Source organism: Canis lupus, chromosome 22, assembly GCF_011100685.1.
Source record: "Canis lupus familiaris isolate Mischka breed German Shepherd chromosome 22, alternate assembly UU_Cfam_GSD_1.0, whole genome shotgun sequence".
Lineage (NCBI taxonomy): Eukaryota > Metazoa > Chordata > Mammalia > Carnivora > Canidae > Canis > Canis lupus.
Genome location: NC_049243.1, coordinates 28,443,802 through 28,459,894, shown reverse-complemented (window position 1 = coordinate 28,459,894; position 16,093 = coordinate 28,443,802). Strand labels below are relative to the sequence as shown.

Here is a 16,093-nt window from a genome sequence, read left to right as displayed (position 1 = left end):
CTCTCTCTCTATCATAAACAAATAAAATAAATCTTTAAAAAAATGATCCACCTAAAGACCAATCAGACTACTTCATTACTGGAATACTCCAGTAGAGATAGAATAACATGTTAGAGATGTTGTATAGGGGGTTCAAGTTTCACTTAAGCAACCTTACTTATGATTCTACTCTATTATGAACTTACATGTCTTAACACAAGGGAAACATAGTGAATAATAGTATCCCTTTCCCTCATTAAAAAAAAAAAAAAAAAACAGGGATCCCTGGGTGGCGCAGCGGTTTGGCGCCTGCCTTTGGCCCAGGGCGCGATCCTGGAGACCCGGGATCGAATCCCACATCAGGCTCCCGGTGCATGGAGCCTGCTTCTCCCTCTGCCTATGTCTCTGCCTCTCTCTCTCTCTCTCTCTCTCTGTGTGTCTATCATATATAAATAAAAAATTAACAACAACAACAAAAAAAAACAGCAGGAGTGATATGTTTGTTTAACAGAAAGTAAATTCTCAAGTTCCTTTCTGACCTTTGCTATAAAAAAGCCAGAATAAACTGGGAACACTTCCTAGACCAACCATAAATAAGATGTTCATTAACACATTTTTATATACCCAACTTCATCACTAAATTTACTTTGATTGAGAATTTAAATTAGTAAGAACCAAATTTGGAGTAATTTTTTCAACTTTCAGGTAAATTGGAGTACTTAGCACAATCTAATTAAGAGACATCTAAGCTAGTTGTTATGGGTCACTAGTCACTACTAATCAGAGAATCTTGAATATATTTGCAGAATTTTTCTACTTCTGTCTTGTATTGGATTCCTTTCCTTTTCTTAAGAATAAAAATCTGTTTATTTGTTTGCAAAGCAAAGTTTTTAGCCTCTTTCTAATGAAATTGTTCTCTTAAGATGGTCAAATAATTTGTGATAAATTGTCAGTTTCAGTGATTGGCTTAAAGGAAGACCATAAATATTCAGCTTGACATCACAAAACATCTGCTCTTTGAATGCAATCTGGTACTTTTATGGCTTTATTTCAAGAACCCTGACTTTTATTTACATGTACTAGATTACATCCTATAAAACTTGAAGTGACTGGTTAACATTAAGACTTGCAAATAATAACAAGATATATGCAGACGCATGTTAATAAATTGGCCTTTATATTCTTTCATGGCACAATAGTTCATAGTTCCTCAGTAATTCTGTAGAAGAGAAGCATGGACCCAGAGGCCTGGAGTCCATTTCAGACCTGACTAATTTCACACATACATAAAAGGAGTTAACTGTAATAGAGTTCACTGCTAAAGCTAAAAAAGCAGGATATATGTGAGAGGGTCAGAGGGTTGGAGGAAGACCTACCTCATGAATACTGAGTTCCTCAATTCAAGAAAGAATTATCACTTTTGAACTTGACTCCTCTTTATATAAGGATTCTCTTGTTTTCCATGTTCATCTTTTTACTATTAATCTTATAGTTCCTTCACTACAAACTGAGTCCAAAGTCTGACTGCTAAAGTGCTCTTTTCAAATCTCTCAATTATTTGTAAATCCCTGGGTTTTCTAAAAATCCCCCACATACTAAATTTATTTTAAAGGAATTGTTTGTATATACCTTAAGCATTAATCACAGATTGAAAAGTACAAAAAATATAAAATATGTGGTGCCCAAAAGAGGCTTTAACTTTAAGACTGTGAGTACTGAATAATATATCTGGATAAGTTGGTCTATGGTGAAAAAGAGAAGCATGGCCACCATTTTTTTTAATGAATCAGCTGCTTTGTTTAGAAAATATTTTTTTAAATCTTATTTTTTATTTAGTCTATTTGATGATGTTTTTAATTTGCAAGCATAAGAAAATCATGATGTTTGAAAACCTTTTTTTGAAGGATGAACTAAAAACAGGAGGTGATAAGTAGTATCAGCGTCAAGGATTCTTTCCATTAAACACCAACACTTCCCGAGTTAGCCATCAAAGGCTGAGTTCCAAACTCATAAATGAGGCTCAAAGCAAGCCATATTTTGCCAATTTGTACTCAATTATAAATAATTTCCAAAGTTTCCAAATTTCCATGAATTTTTTTAAAAATTTCTTTGAATATCTAAAAAACAGGTTCGCATATAAGATATATTTAAAAAGCATTTAAATAATGTAGGCCTACTTCTCTAATTAAAGCCTTAAAAGCACTGCTCTTGGTCAGGCTTTAACTTTCTGGAAGAATTTCCCCCAAATGATTCAACTCAGAATATAAATTACTTGTACCTTAACTAGAAAGTGACTCTCCTAGGAATTACTGAAATACTCAAAACTTCCTTTATAATATATAGTTTAAATGACAAGAACTTTCAGTAGATACCTAGGAAGTTAACCACTTTGATTCATATTTAACATCATAAACCTAAGGCAGAATAAATAGGTTCTATAGAGAACCCATTTGGAAAAATATGTGTTGGCTTCAAAATGTTAAACAAAATGAAAAATAATTCATTCAGTTATATCACCAATACTGCTTAGCTAAGTACAATTCTTATATACTACATTTTATACTTATTTAGAATCTAATAATTGCAAATATTGAAGAAATTACACTGGGAATAGTGGTGTTAATTATAACAGTTTACATTCTCTACTGCGAAAATGAATTCCTGGAAGCTTTTCCAATAATCTTAGATCATGTTTAACCTCTGTGTTCAACTCTCCTCCATCAGTTTCAAGATGAGTTAGCATGTACCCTAATTAGATGTCTTATTTCAGGAGCTCTGGATGAACAATTCCTGTTTAATCATGGCAAAAGCTCTGAAGGGAAGTAGGACTTCTATTTACTGATCTCTAGGTAATCAAATGAGCCCTCTGATATTTGTTTATTTTTTAAATTATCTCCAAAAAATGAAATTTTAGATAGAACATCCTACAGATGTATTTTTAACTAGTAGTTCTTAAACGCTGAAAATATATCCACACAATTAGGTATTTTGAGTTATATTTTTATTTTGTTGATATAAATTTAAGTAAAAACAAAAAATTATGGTTATATTACCATTCTTGATTCTATATTTTTTAGTGAACTAATAATTAGTCCAAAATGTATTAAGTATTTTTTTTGCCCATTTAATACTGTGATACTTAGACCCATGTTTTGCATCAATTAATTCATTCACCAAAATATTTTTGCAAGTACTCCAGGCTCAGAAGACGAAGGATAGAGAGTACTCATTGAATGTACACAATATCCATATTCAACCATGGGTGGACACACAGATATGAAATATAACACCTCAAAAATAAAGGCTTGATATTGATTTATTATAAAAGAAAGTGAGTAAAATTGGAAATAACACCAAAAATAGTTAATAGTGGAAGTTTCAAAATGGAGCATATTGAGAATGGCATTAGAGATAGCATCTACTATAGTGATTTTCAAAATAGTAAGCACATGAGACACATTCTTTGTGAAACATTACTTGGGCATCCTATAAAATAAGTCAAATCATAGGTATTACATAAACTTTTCTTTAAGGAGGCCATATTATTAAGACATTTCAGGGAAAAAAGTATTACAAATTTCATTATGAATAGGCTTGTGAAAAACAGTACTAATATGTTTTTAGCCCAAAATTATGATAAATATACCAACAACGCTTTAAAAGTTGTAGCCCAGATTCATCTTGACAAACGGCCTATTTTCCAGAATCTTCCCACCTGTCCACCAAAACCAGTTCTGAATATTAATTCCCATTTAAATTTGAAAAAGCCAACTGCAAGCAATTGCCAGGAACACCCTCCTAAAAATCTGCACTTAGAATGAGCAGTAACTTTCTCTGTGGTTCAAGGCAGACAGTTAACAACTCCTTTTGACCTCTGAAAACATTAAGCAAAGAGATTCAACGAAGAGCTCATATTAAAAGTCTCAAATTGTGTGATCAGGGTTTCTTTTACCATATTTAAAGTGAGATATACCTTTTGATGTCTTCTGAGTGGAAACATTGTGTCGGCTGCAATGCACTGGGACAGAGGCAGTGACAAGGTAGATGTAATAGCCACATGCCAAAATAATTCATCCGCTTTTTGTATGTATGTTCAGTGCCAGTTGAACTTGATACTGGAAAATACTCATTAGAGACTTGTCTGTGTACCTGGCATCTACAGTAGGGATTCTTTACCATCCACTCAGTCCCTGGAGAGCCTTTCATACATTTTTTCCGACTCTTAAATCAGAGGAAACCACCCACTAATTACAATGCCAGGCATAGGATCCCCAAAACCCTTTGAGATGTTTTGCTTCATTTTCTGTCCCAGTCTTGACTGTCTTCCTGTTTCTTCTCTTCTGCCTGTGAGATCTGTAGCCCAGTATCTCAGATCCACTTCCTTTGGAAAACCTTTCCCCCACTGACTTCCCGAGGATTTTTCCCTTTGTGTTCATTGAACAGATTTGGATTCCCTCACTTGTTTCTCTTCCCTTGCCCATTCAATCATCTGTAAATACTAAGCACTCACTCCACTCAAGGGTTTGTTGTTTTGTTTGCTTGGAGACTTGTTTTTTTTGTTTTGTTTTGTTTTTTTGTAGGTCAGAAACCAACCCTTGTTTTAGTAATATGTGTATAGGACATTGGAAGGGAAAAGGACCACACTGTACTGTGGCAATGTACAAAAAAGCATGTGCCTCTTCAAAGCTCCACTGTCCCGGGCCATCTTGCAGTCAGATCGTTAGAACTTGGATTCTCTGGAACCTCAGAATAGGCCTCATGAAACCTAGATCTCCCCTCAGAACTGACCATGCCATTCACACCACTGCAGGATGGAGAAGGCCACTGGATTGGTTGAATGGGAAGATTTTCTTTGCTACTCATATAGTCTGTCTTTGAAGAACTTGAAAACTCTGGTGTCTTCCAAATGGTTGTTGGAGCAGTCAAGGAAGCAGTTGCCTACTAGAAACTGAGCTCTACTCACCCTCCACTGAGTTTTGTCTCTGAAATCAGAAGCCTCTTCCTGGCACAGCCAAATTTGCAGGTAAAGTCACACTTTAGGTCCACACTGCCTCATGCAACAGAGAGATGGATGGATGGATGGATGGATGGATGGATGGATGGATATACTGAAAGACTACACACAAGCACACATACACACATACCGTCTCTGAAGCAGATATTAAAAAAGGAGGTAGTGTCCCAAATGGCATGTTATCAATGTCACTCACTAGAATGCCATGGTCTTCATGATGTTCCTCACGCAGCAATGAGTCTGCTACCTTGACCACTCCTGAGCACAGCATATATTATTCTTGAAGCCAGTGGTCTTTCACTTGGCCAGCACCTTCCAGCAGGCCACAGTGATGTGGGACTCCTGGAAGGAGATGCTGAGGTCCCAAGTGGCCTCAAGGAAAATGAGCTGGATGAGGGGGCTGACATGAGCCTTGTTCAGGAGCTTCAAAATGGTAAACTTAGCATCAAGCAGGATGAGGTCAGAGTTGGGCTGCAGAATGGTAGCAGAAATACACAGATTCTGGATGTTCTTCTCATCCTGGTTGTCATCCTGATATTTCCCCTCTAAGTAGACTTGGAGGTCTACTGTCTTGATTAGAATGATCTTTCCCAGTCAGTCACAAAGTAGGAAGCCAACAACACAGTGCAGTTACTCACCAGGGTGCCCCTGAAGACTAGAAACCATGCACTCTTGTGCAGGCTGCCACTATGCACCTCTCTGGTCCTCCTGTAGAAGAATACCTGCCATGGCCTAGGTCTTTGGAGCAAGGATATCCTCAATTTTCCCACAGTCTATGGAAAAAGCAGCAGCTCAGTAAGGCAAACTCAGATCTTCCCATCCAAAGGAGAATGTATCAGTTGTTCAACCAGTAGTGCACAAATCTAAAAAGGTGGTTTCTGTGACTGTGATGACCACGAAGCCATCTAACCTGTTTTTCTTTTCAGTTTAAATATTACTCAATCACCTTGACAGAGCTGGCAATAAAGTTTAGGGTTAAAATTGGAGGCTTTACCCTCAAATGAAACCTGAGTTCCAATCTTAAAATCAATAGAACTTGGAGCAAATTGCCAGATCTCTAAGAGCTTTGATTTTCTTGCCTATAAAATTGATAGGAATAACAGTTTTATCGGAGTATTCTTGAGGAAACTGAATGAGATGATGTATGTAAATAGATTCAAAATGTCATTATAAGCATGACTACAATGAACTAAGCCATACTGTTCTTTGACAAAGTGGACAGAGAAGGTAGCTTAATATGTGCGAGACCCCATTCAAGGATTTTCAAAGTTTTCTTCTTACTTTAAAAAGAAAAAAGGAGAACAAATATTATCAGCAGTTTGATTTAAAATATATAAAATTTATATAGCATAGAAAAAAAACAAAAAATATTAGGAATGTCAACAGTCATTCCGATAGCTTTTTTCCTGCTTTCTTGTATCTTTTACATTTTCTATTAGTGGGTGTGTCCTATTTTTCATAATGAAATATTACCATCATTTTAAAATATAAAGAATTTCTTTTAAAAGTTCTATATCCTGGGGTGCCTGAGTGGCTTAATCCATAAGTATCACACTCTTGATTTTGGCACAGGCCATTATCTCAGGGCCCTGGATGGAGCACCACATCTGGCTCCCCACTCAGTGGGGAACCTGCTTCTCCCTTTCCCTCTGCACCTTCCCCCAGTCATGTTGTCTCTCTCAAATAATTCAATAAAATATTTTAAAAATATATAAATACATACACACATACATAAAAGTTCTATATCCTTATTTTCTTTTTGATACAAGAGTAATATTTTTAAATAGAAAAACCAAAACCAAGCTGATGATAGCAAAATATGACAATATTATATGCTATATGGCTGATGTCAGTATTTCAAATAAAACACAAATTGGAATCTATCATAAAAACAAACAAAATAAGTTTATGATACACTTTAAAAAAATCTTAATATAATAAAATTAATATACTCCTAAATACAAAAAAGTGACTATTATTTTTTAAAACACACATATATAATTATGCATATGTACACATTTGTTTCTTTATGGAAAATTAATAAAACTATATTTGTAAATTCTACTTGTATTTGGAGTTACTGTAATAAATTTTCTCTCAATTTTCTTTCTATGCTTTTTATAAGACAAATATTAATTTGCTTATTTTTTATGCATGGCATTCTATATTTTTTTAAATTCCAGTATAGTTAACATACAGTGTATATTAGTTTCAGGTATACAGTATGATGATTCAACAGTTCTATACACTACTCAGTGCTTATCATGATAAGTACTCTTTAATCCCCATCACCTATTTCACTCATTAACTCCCACCACCTTCCTTCTGATAACCACCAGTTTGTTCTCTATAATAAAGAGACTGATTTTTGGTTTGTCTTTTTTTTCTTTGTTCATTTGTTTTGTTTCTTAAATTCCACATATGAGTGAGATCATATGATATTGCTCTTTCTCTAACTGACTAATTTCACTTAGCATGATACGCTCTAGATCCATCCATGTTGTTGCAAATGGCAAAATTTCATTTTTTATGGCTGAGTAGTATTCTATTATATATGGAATACTATATATATAGTATATTTAAGTTAGATATATAACTATATATAAAAAAATATATATTTAAATTAGAATGGACTTGATAGTGATCATAGGGGTTGAGGTAGGATCAGCCATCATGGCAGGGTGAGTAGAGGTGCTAGGCCTATCCTATGAGGAGGCTCATAGGAGAGGTCATAGCAAGGTAAGGGATTGTGACAGGGTGAGGGGCTGTGGACGGTTGAGTGGCAGTGGACTGTGGTGAGTTGAAGGGTTGTGGGGTTGTGGTGGGTTGAGGAAATGTGGTGGGTTGAGGAGATGTGGGTTGTGGGGTTGTGGTGGATTGAGGAGATGTAGGTTGTGGGGTTGTGGTAGGTTGAGGAAATATAGTGGATTATGGGGTTGTGGTGGGTTGAGAGGGGTAGTAGAGTGAGATATATATATATATATGATATATATATCATACTATCATATGATAATTATGGTGTGTGTGTATATATATATATATAATTATGGTATATAATTATCATATGATAGTTCTATTTTTAACTTTTTTTGAGGAAACTCCATGCTGTTTTCCACAGTGGCTGCAAGTTTGCATTCCCACCAACAATGCAAGAGGGTTCCTTTTCTTCACATGCTAGCTAACACTTGCTGTTTCTTGTATTTTTTATTTTAGTCATTCTGGCAGGTGTCAGGTGATAGCTCAATTTTTCATTTCCATTTCCCTGATGATGAGTGATCGTGAGCATCTTTTCATGTGTCTATTGGCCATCTTTGGAGAAAAGCTCTTTATATATTTTGGATACTAATCCTTTCTCAAATATATCATTTGCAAATCTCTGATTCATGGGTTGTCTTATAGTTTGTCAATTGTTTGAATTCTTTGCTGTGCAGAAGCTTTTTATTTTGACGTAGTCCCAATAGTTTAATTTTGCTCATTTTTGCAATTTTTAATTTTGTTCATTTCCTTTGCTTTAGGAGACATAGAAAATGTTGCTACGGCCAACAGTTTTTATCCCTGTGCTCTATTCTAGGATTTGTATGTTTTCAAGTCTCACATTCAGTCTCACATTTTATGGTTTCAGGTCTCTTTAATTCATCTTGAATTTACTTTTATGTATGATATATGAAAGTTGTCCAGTTTCACTCTTTTGCATATTGCTGTCCATTTTTCCCAACACCATTTGTTGAACACTGTCTTTCTCCATTGAATAGTCTTGCCTCCTTTGTCAAACATTAATTGACAATATACTTGTGAGTTTGTTTATAGGTTCTCAATTCTGTTCTATTGATCTATGGGTCTATTGCTGTGCCAGTACTATACTGTTTTGATCACTACAACTTTGTAGTATATCTTGAAATCTGGGATTATGATACCTCCAGCTTTGCTTTTCTTTTTCAAGATTGCTTTGGGTATTCAAGGTCTTTTGTAGTTCCATACAAATTTTAGAAATATTTGTTCTAATTCTGTTAAAAATATTGGTATTTTGAAAGGGATTGCAATTTATCTGCAGATTACTTTAGGTAGTGTAGACATTTTAACAATATTTGTTCTTCCAATATTTCCTTTTGTTTGTGTCATCTTCAATTTCTTTCATTGGTATTTTATACTTTTCAGAGTATGTCTCTTTAACCTCCTTGGTTAAGTTTATTCCTAGGTATTTTATTATTTTTTGATGCAATTGTAAATGGGATTGTTTTCTTATTTTCTCTTTCTGCCTTTCTGCTGCTGCTTCTATATTAGTGTATAGAACTGCAACTGAGGGGCACATGGGTGACTCAGTGGTTGAGCATCTGCCTTCGGCTCAGGTCATGATTCCAGGGTCCATGAAAGGAGCCTGTTTCTCCCTCTGCCTATGTCTCTGCCTCTCTCTCTGTGTCTCTCATGAATAAATAAATAAAATCTTTTTAAAAAATGCAACTGATTTCTGTATATTGATTTTGTATATCCTGAGACCTTCCTGAATTCATATATCAGTTCTAATAGTTTCTTTGGTGGAGTCTTTCAGGTTTTCTATATGTATGATCATGTCATCTGCAAACAGTGAAAGTTTTATTTCTTCCTTACCAATTTAGATGCCTCTTATTTCTTCTTTTTTGTTATCTGATTGCTCTGGCTAGGACTTCCAGCACTGTGTTGAATAAAAGAGATGAGAGTGGCCATCCCTTGTTTCTGATCTTAGGAGAAAGCTCTCAGGCTTTTACCATTGAGGATAATATTTGCTGTAGGTTTTTTATATATGGCCTTTATTATGTTAAAGTATGTTCCCTCTAAACCTATTTTGTTGAGGGCTTTCACTGTGAATCGTTGTACTTTATCGCATGCTTTTTCTGCATCTATTGAAATGATCATATGGTTTTTATCCTTTCCTCTGTTGCTGTGATGTATCATGTTGATTGATTTGTGAATATCAAGCCACCTTTGCAGCCTGGGAATAAATCCCACTTGATCATCATGAATGATTTTTTAAATGTATTGGTGGATTCAGTTTGCTGATATTTTGTTGAAGATTTTTTAAATCTATGTTTATCAGAGATATTGGCCTGTAGTTTTTTGTTCATTTGTTTGTTTGTTTTAGGTAGTTTCTATGTCCAGCATGGAGCCATGGAGCCCAATGAGGGACTTTAATTCATGACCCTGAGATCAAGACCTGAGCTGAGATAAAGAGTCAGATGCTTAACTAACTAAGCCACCCAGGCACCCCTGTAGTTCTTTTTTTTTTTTTTTTTTTTTTTCAGTGACTTTATCTGATTTTGGTATCAGGGTAATGCTGCCCCCATAAAATGAATTTGGAAGCTTTCCTTCCTGTTCCACTTTTTTTTGAAGAGTTTAAAAAAATAGTTATTAACTCTTCTTTAAATGTTTGGTAGAGGGATATCTGACTGGCTCAATTGGTTAAGCCTCTAACTCTTGATTTTGGCTCAGGTCATGATCTCAGGGTTGTGAGATTGAGCCCCTCATCAGGCTCTAGGCTCAGCACTGAGTCTATTTGTCCATCTCCTCTCACTCTCTCTTGCTCTCTCTCTTTCTCTTTCTCATAAATAAATAAAGTCTTTTTAAAAATAAATTAAATAGGGATCCCTGGGTGGCGCAGTGGTTTAGCGCCTGCCTTTGGCCCAGGGCGCGATCCTGGAGACCCGGGATCGAATCCCATATGGGGCTCCTGGTGCATGGAGCCTGCTTCTCCCTCTGCCTATGTCTCTGCGCCTCTCTCTCTCTCTCTATCATAAATAAATAAAAATTAAAAAAAAATAAATTAATTAATTAAATAAAAATTATAAATGCTTGGTAGAATTCACCTGTGAAGCTGTCTGGTCCTGAACTTTTGTTTGTTGGGAGGTTTTCATTCTTGATTCAATTTCATTACTGGTAGGTAATTGGTCTGCTCAAATTTTCTATTTCTTCCTGATTTAGTTTTGGTATATTATGTTTCTAGGAATTTATCTATTTCTTCTAAGTTGTCCAATTTATTGGCATATAATTTTTCGCAATATTCTATTATAATCCTTTGCATGGTTTTAGTTGTTATTTCTCTTCTTTTGGTTGGTTTTGGTTGTTATTTTTCTTCTTTCCTTTCTGATTTTGTTTGAGTCCTCTCTTTCTCTCTCTCTGGATTGTTTTTTGTTTAATTTTGTTTTCTGATGAGTCTGGCAAAAACTTTATCAGTTTTGTTGATTTTTTCACAAAGAAACAACTCCTGGTTTCATTTATCTGTTTTATGGATTTTAAAATTTCGATTTCTCTTATTTCTGCTCTAATATTTATTATTTCCTTCCTTTGCTGGTTTGGGGCTTTATTTGTTCTTCTTTTTCTAGCTCCTTTAGGTATAAGGTCAGGATTTTTTTATTTGAGGTTTTTTGTTGTTATTTTTGTTTTGTTTTGTTTTGTTTTGTTTGCTTCTTGAGATAGGCCTGAACTGCTATAAAGTTCCCTCTTAGGACAGCATTTGCTGCATCCCAAAGATTTTGGACCATTATGTTTCCATCTTTACTTGTCTCCATGTTTACCTGTCAGCATGTTTTTGGATTTCTTCTTTGATTTCTTGGTTGACCCATTCATTGTTTAATAACATGTTATTTAACCTCCATGTGTTTGTGTTCTTTCCAGATTTTTCTTGTGGTTGACTTCTAGTTTCATAGTGTTATGGTTGGAAAAGTTAGTAAGACTTTGATTTTTCTGAATCTGTTGAGACTTGTTTTGTGACCTAATATGTGATGTATTGTGGAGAATGTTCCACATGCACTTGAAAAGAATGTATGTCCCGCTGTTTTAGGATAGAATGTTCTGAATATATCTGTTAGATCCATCTGGTCCTTTGTGTCATTCAAAGCCACTGTTTCCTTGTTGATTTTCTGTCTGGATGATCTACCCATTGATGTAAGTGGGGTGTTAAAGTCCCCTACTATTATTATATTACTATTGATTACTTTGTTTATGTTTGTTATTAGCTGCTTTATATACTTAAGTGCTCCCATATTGGGCATATAAACATTTACTATTGTTATTCTTGTTGGATTGTTCCCTTTGTGGATTATATAGTGTTTTTCTTTGTCTCTTTGTTTTAAAGTCTATTTTGTTCAATATAAGTATTGCTACCCTGGTTTTCTTTTCACTTCCATTTGCATGATAAATGCTTTTCCATCCCTTCATTTTCTCCAAGTGTCTTTAGATCTGATTTGTTAGAAGAGCATCCATCAATTCAGTCCATTTCAACATGAATGATGTATCTCTCTGCATAAGAAAACAGGGTTCTGGAAATACCTAAAAGAAATTTTGAAGGTGGAAGTATATGTGGGAGTTTGTAAGCATAAACTTGAACTTATTGTCCAAGTATGCATTCTATGAGTTTCTTCTGTCCTGAAGTCACATACAAAAGCAAAAGTCATCCTAATATGAAAACATTCACTAGTTAACTGACACCATTACCCAGGTGACGCTCTTGTCTAGTATTTTCTGTAAACACAGGTCTCTTGTTGATTTGGGGATATCTGACACTACTGGGCAAATCACTTGCAAATGAAAATTGAAGTCAGAAGATTACTTAAAACATACACAAAGTTTTTGATAAATTAATATCTAGTAAAATTAATCAACAATCAGTCTAGAGAAAATAGAAAGAACAGTAGGAAAAGGCAAGCATAATGACTACAAAAGGACTGAAAGAAACATTTGAGGCAAATGATCTTCAGGACAAATGGCTCTCTCCATAGTTACACTATACAAACATCAAGCAAAGATAATTTGTTTTCACATTATTTTGTCCAAAATATTGTATCAGTTGAAATTGTTTAATTGATTCATTCTTGGTCATACTAAAATAATATGCATAACTTATTATGTAATACATAATTTCATTCTTTTTTATTTTTATTGAAGTAAGATTGGCATAATAATAGCTTCAGGTGTAAAACATAGTGATTCAACAGTTCTATACATTACTCAGTGCTCACCACAATAAGTATAGTATCTGTCACCATACAATGTTATTACAGTATTACTGACTATATCCCCTATGGTGTACTTTTTTTATTTCTGGCATTTATTTATATTATAACTGGAATTTCATTCCTTTTAATCCCCTTTACCTATTTTGCTCCCTTCCTCTCCCCCCCCATAACTATCAGTTTGTTCCCTATATTTATGAACCTGCTTCTGTTTGTTTTAGATTTCACATATAAGTGAAATCATAGAGTATTTTCTTTCTCAGTCTGAGTTATTTCACTTAACACAACACCCTTTAGGTCCATCCATGTTGTCCCAAATAGCAAAATCTCATTCTTTTTATGGCTGACTAGTATTCCATAACATTCCATTACAGATAGATAGATGATAGATAGATAGATAGATAGATAGATAGATAGATAAATAGATAACCTCTTTTTTTTTATTCATTCATCTGTTGATGACACTTGGGTTGCTTCCATATTTTGGCTAACATAAATAATGCTGCAATAAACATATAGCTGCATATATCTTTTCAAATTAGTGTTTTTGTTTTCTTTCAGTAAATACCTAATAGTGGAATTATTGGATCATATGGTATTTTTATTTTTAATTTTTTATGAACTTCCATGCTGTTTTCCACAGTTGTTGCACCAATTTACATTCCTGCCAACAGTACACAAATATTCCCTATTCTCTACATCCTCATCATTTATTATTTTTTATCTTTTTGATACTAGCCATTCTGATTGGTATAAAGTGATATTTTGTTGTGGTTTTGATTTGCATTCCCCTGATGATTAGTGATGTCAAATATCTTTTCATGTGTCTGTTAGCCATCTGTATGTCTTCTTTGGAGAAATGTCTGTTCATGTCCTCTGCCCATTTTTTAATTGATTTCTTTGTCTCTTTCTGGTACTGAGTTAAGTTTTTTGTATATTTTGGATATTAACTCCTTATTAGATATATCATTTACAAATAGGTTGCCTTTTAGTTTTGTTGATTGTTTCTTTTGCAGTGCAAAAGGTTCTTTTGTTTTGTTTTGTCTTTTTGTTTTTTTTCTTGAGTAGTCCTATAGTTTATTTTTGTTTTTGTTCCCATTGCCTAGGGAGACATATCTATAAACATGTCACTGTGGCAAATATCAGAGAAATTACTGATTTTTATGATTTTAGGTCTCACATTTAGGTCTTTAATCTATTTTCTGGGGGTTTTTTTGTGTGTGTGTTGTGTGTGTGTGTCTGTATAGTGAAAGAAAGTTCTCCAGTTGCATTATTTTGCATGTAGCTATCTAGTTTTCCCAGTACCATTTGTTGAAGAGATTGTCTTTTCTGCATGTATATTCTTGCCTTCTTTGTCAAAGATTAATTGACCATATAAGTATGGCTTATTTCTAGACTCCCTAACTGTTCCTTTGAACTATGTGTATTATTGTGCAGGTACCATACTGTTTTGATTACTATGGCTTTGTAATATACTGAAGTCTGGGATTATGATACTTCCAGCTTTATGCTTTATTCTCGAGAATCTTTTGGCTATTTGGGGTCTTTTGTGGTTCCATACAAATTTTAGGATGTAGTTTCATTTTTTAAAGATGACATCATAATTAAACCTTTTTTTGGCTTACTATTTACCATGAAATCTTGGTCTATTTTAAGTGTGTTTTATGCTGGTTTTTCTTTGCTATAGAAACATGAATGTATTATTTTATAATACAAAACTTAACAGAAGATAAATTCACTTTGGGAAAGAGAAAAAGGCTGGAAATGAATTAAGCATTAATGGCCAGTTGTTTAATCAATCATGTCTAGGTTATGAACTCACCATACAAACAGAGATTCAGAGAGCTTCTGTGTTGGTGCACACATTGAGATGTTGGGAGCATAGTTTACCCAGAGAGGACAGAAAAGCTCTGTCTCTACCTCATACCTTGTCCTATGTACCTCTTCCATTTGGCTGTTCCTGATTACTATCCTATATAATAAAATGGCAATAGTAAGTAAACTATTTCTGAGTTCTATGGGCTGTTCTAGCAAATTATTGAAACTGAGGAGAGGATCAGGAAACCCTCAATTTGTGTCTGGTCAATGGGAAGTGTGGGAGGTGAGGGACTTGTGACTATATCTGAAGTGGGAGCAGCCTTGTGGAACTGAGCCCTTAACTTGTGGGTTAATTTATTTGAATCAGTGGACACCTCGTCATTGTCCAAGGAGTCAAAGAATTGGTTGCTGATGTGGGAAAAAAAACCCTACATATTTGGTGTCAGAAGTGTTTTAAGTAGATCAAGTGTTTTCCAATTATGAAAATAGTTTTGACTTTACAGACTTCTAAAGGCTCTTAGGGAGCCCTAGTGTTCCACAGTCTGTACTTTGAGGACCTCTACTCTATCACAGTAGCAAATGCATTGTTCTACCAAATAATACTGGACAATAGTTACAAATGCACATGGAATTCTTTCAAAGAGGAGATACAGAGTATTTAGAGAAATTCTGTAAGCAAACAGCCCCACTCTTTCTGAGGTTACCACATGATTAAATAGAACAGAACCCTGCACATTTGCAGATTCCATTCTGAACCTAAATATCTAGAAGAGCATTTTCTAAAAGAGTTTTTACTCAGGAATTTCATTTTCTTGAGTAAAACAGCAATGGGAAAGGAGAGTGTCAGGGCAGGAAGCATCTAATGCATTTGATCATTATTTTGTAGTCAATAGAAAAACCATGGTCTCTGTTAATTTTTCTGTCTTGTTTACTACACTACATGCTCCTTAAAAGGAGGAAATTCTTTTTAATTATTTTTAAATTCCTAGGCCAAATACTAATGGTTAGTATATAGTCAGGATTCAGTAAATGCTAAATAAATGAATGTACAAACAATAAACTAACTGTACATGTGGCTGTTGACCATTGTTTGACTTCAGGATAGGCAAAATAGGAATTTATAGTTGAACTGCAAAACAGAGTAAAGATCTAAAAAGAGGCCACAAGGGCACCTGGGTGACTCAGTCACTGAAGCATCTGACTCTTGATTTCACCTAAAATCATGATCTTAGCGTTGTGAGATCTGGCCCTGTGTGGTGCCCCACATCAGACTCCACACTTATCAGAGCATATGCCTGAG

At 34.7% G+C, this 16,093-nt stretch overlaps 1 long non-coding RNA gene across 1 annotated transcript in view; it reads right to left on the bottom strand.

Annotated features, from left to right (window-relative positions):
• Positions 1-3,103: 3,103 nt before the first annotated feature.
• LOC111091651 overlaps positions 3,104-16,093 on the bottom strand; it is an 89,139-nt gene continuing 76,149 nt past the window's right edge. Inside the window, exon 7 of the long non-coding RNA XR_005376377.1 lies at positions 3,104-6,273. This is a non-coding gene — a long non-coding RNA (uncharacterized LOC111091651). The remainder of the gene's footprint in view (positions 6,274-16,093) is intronic.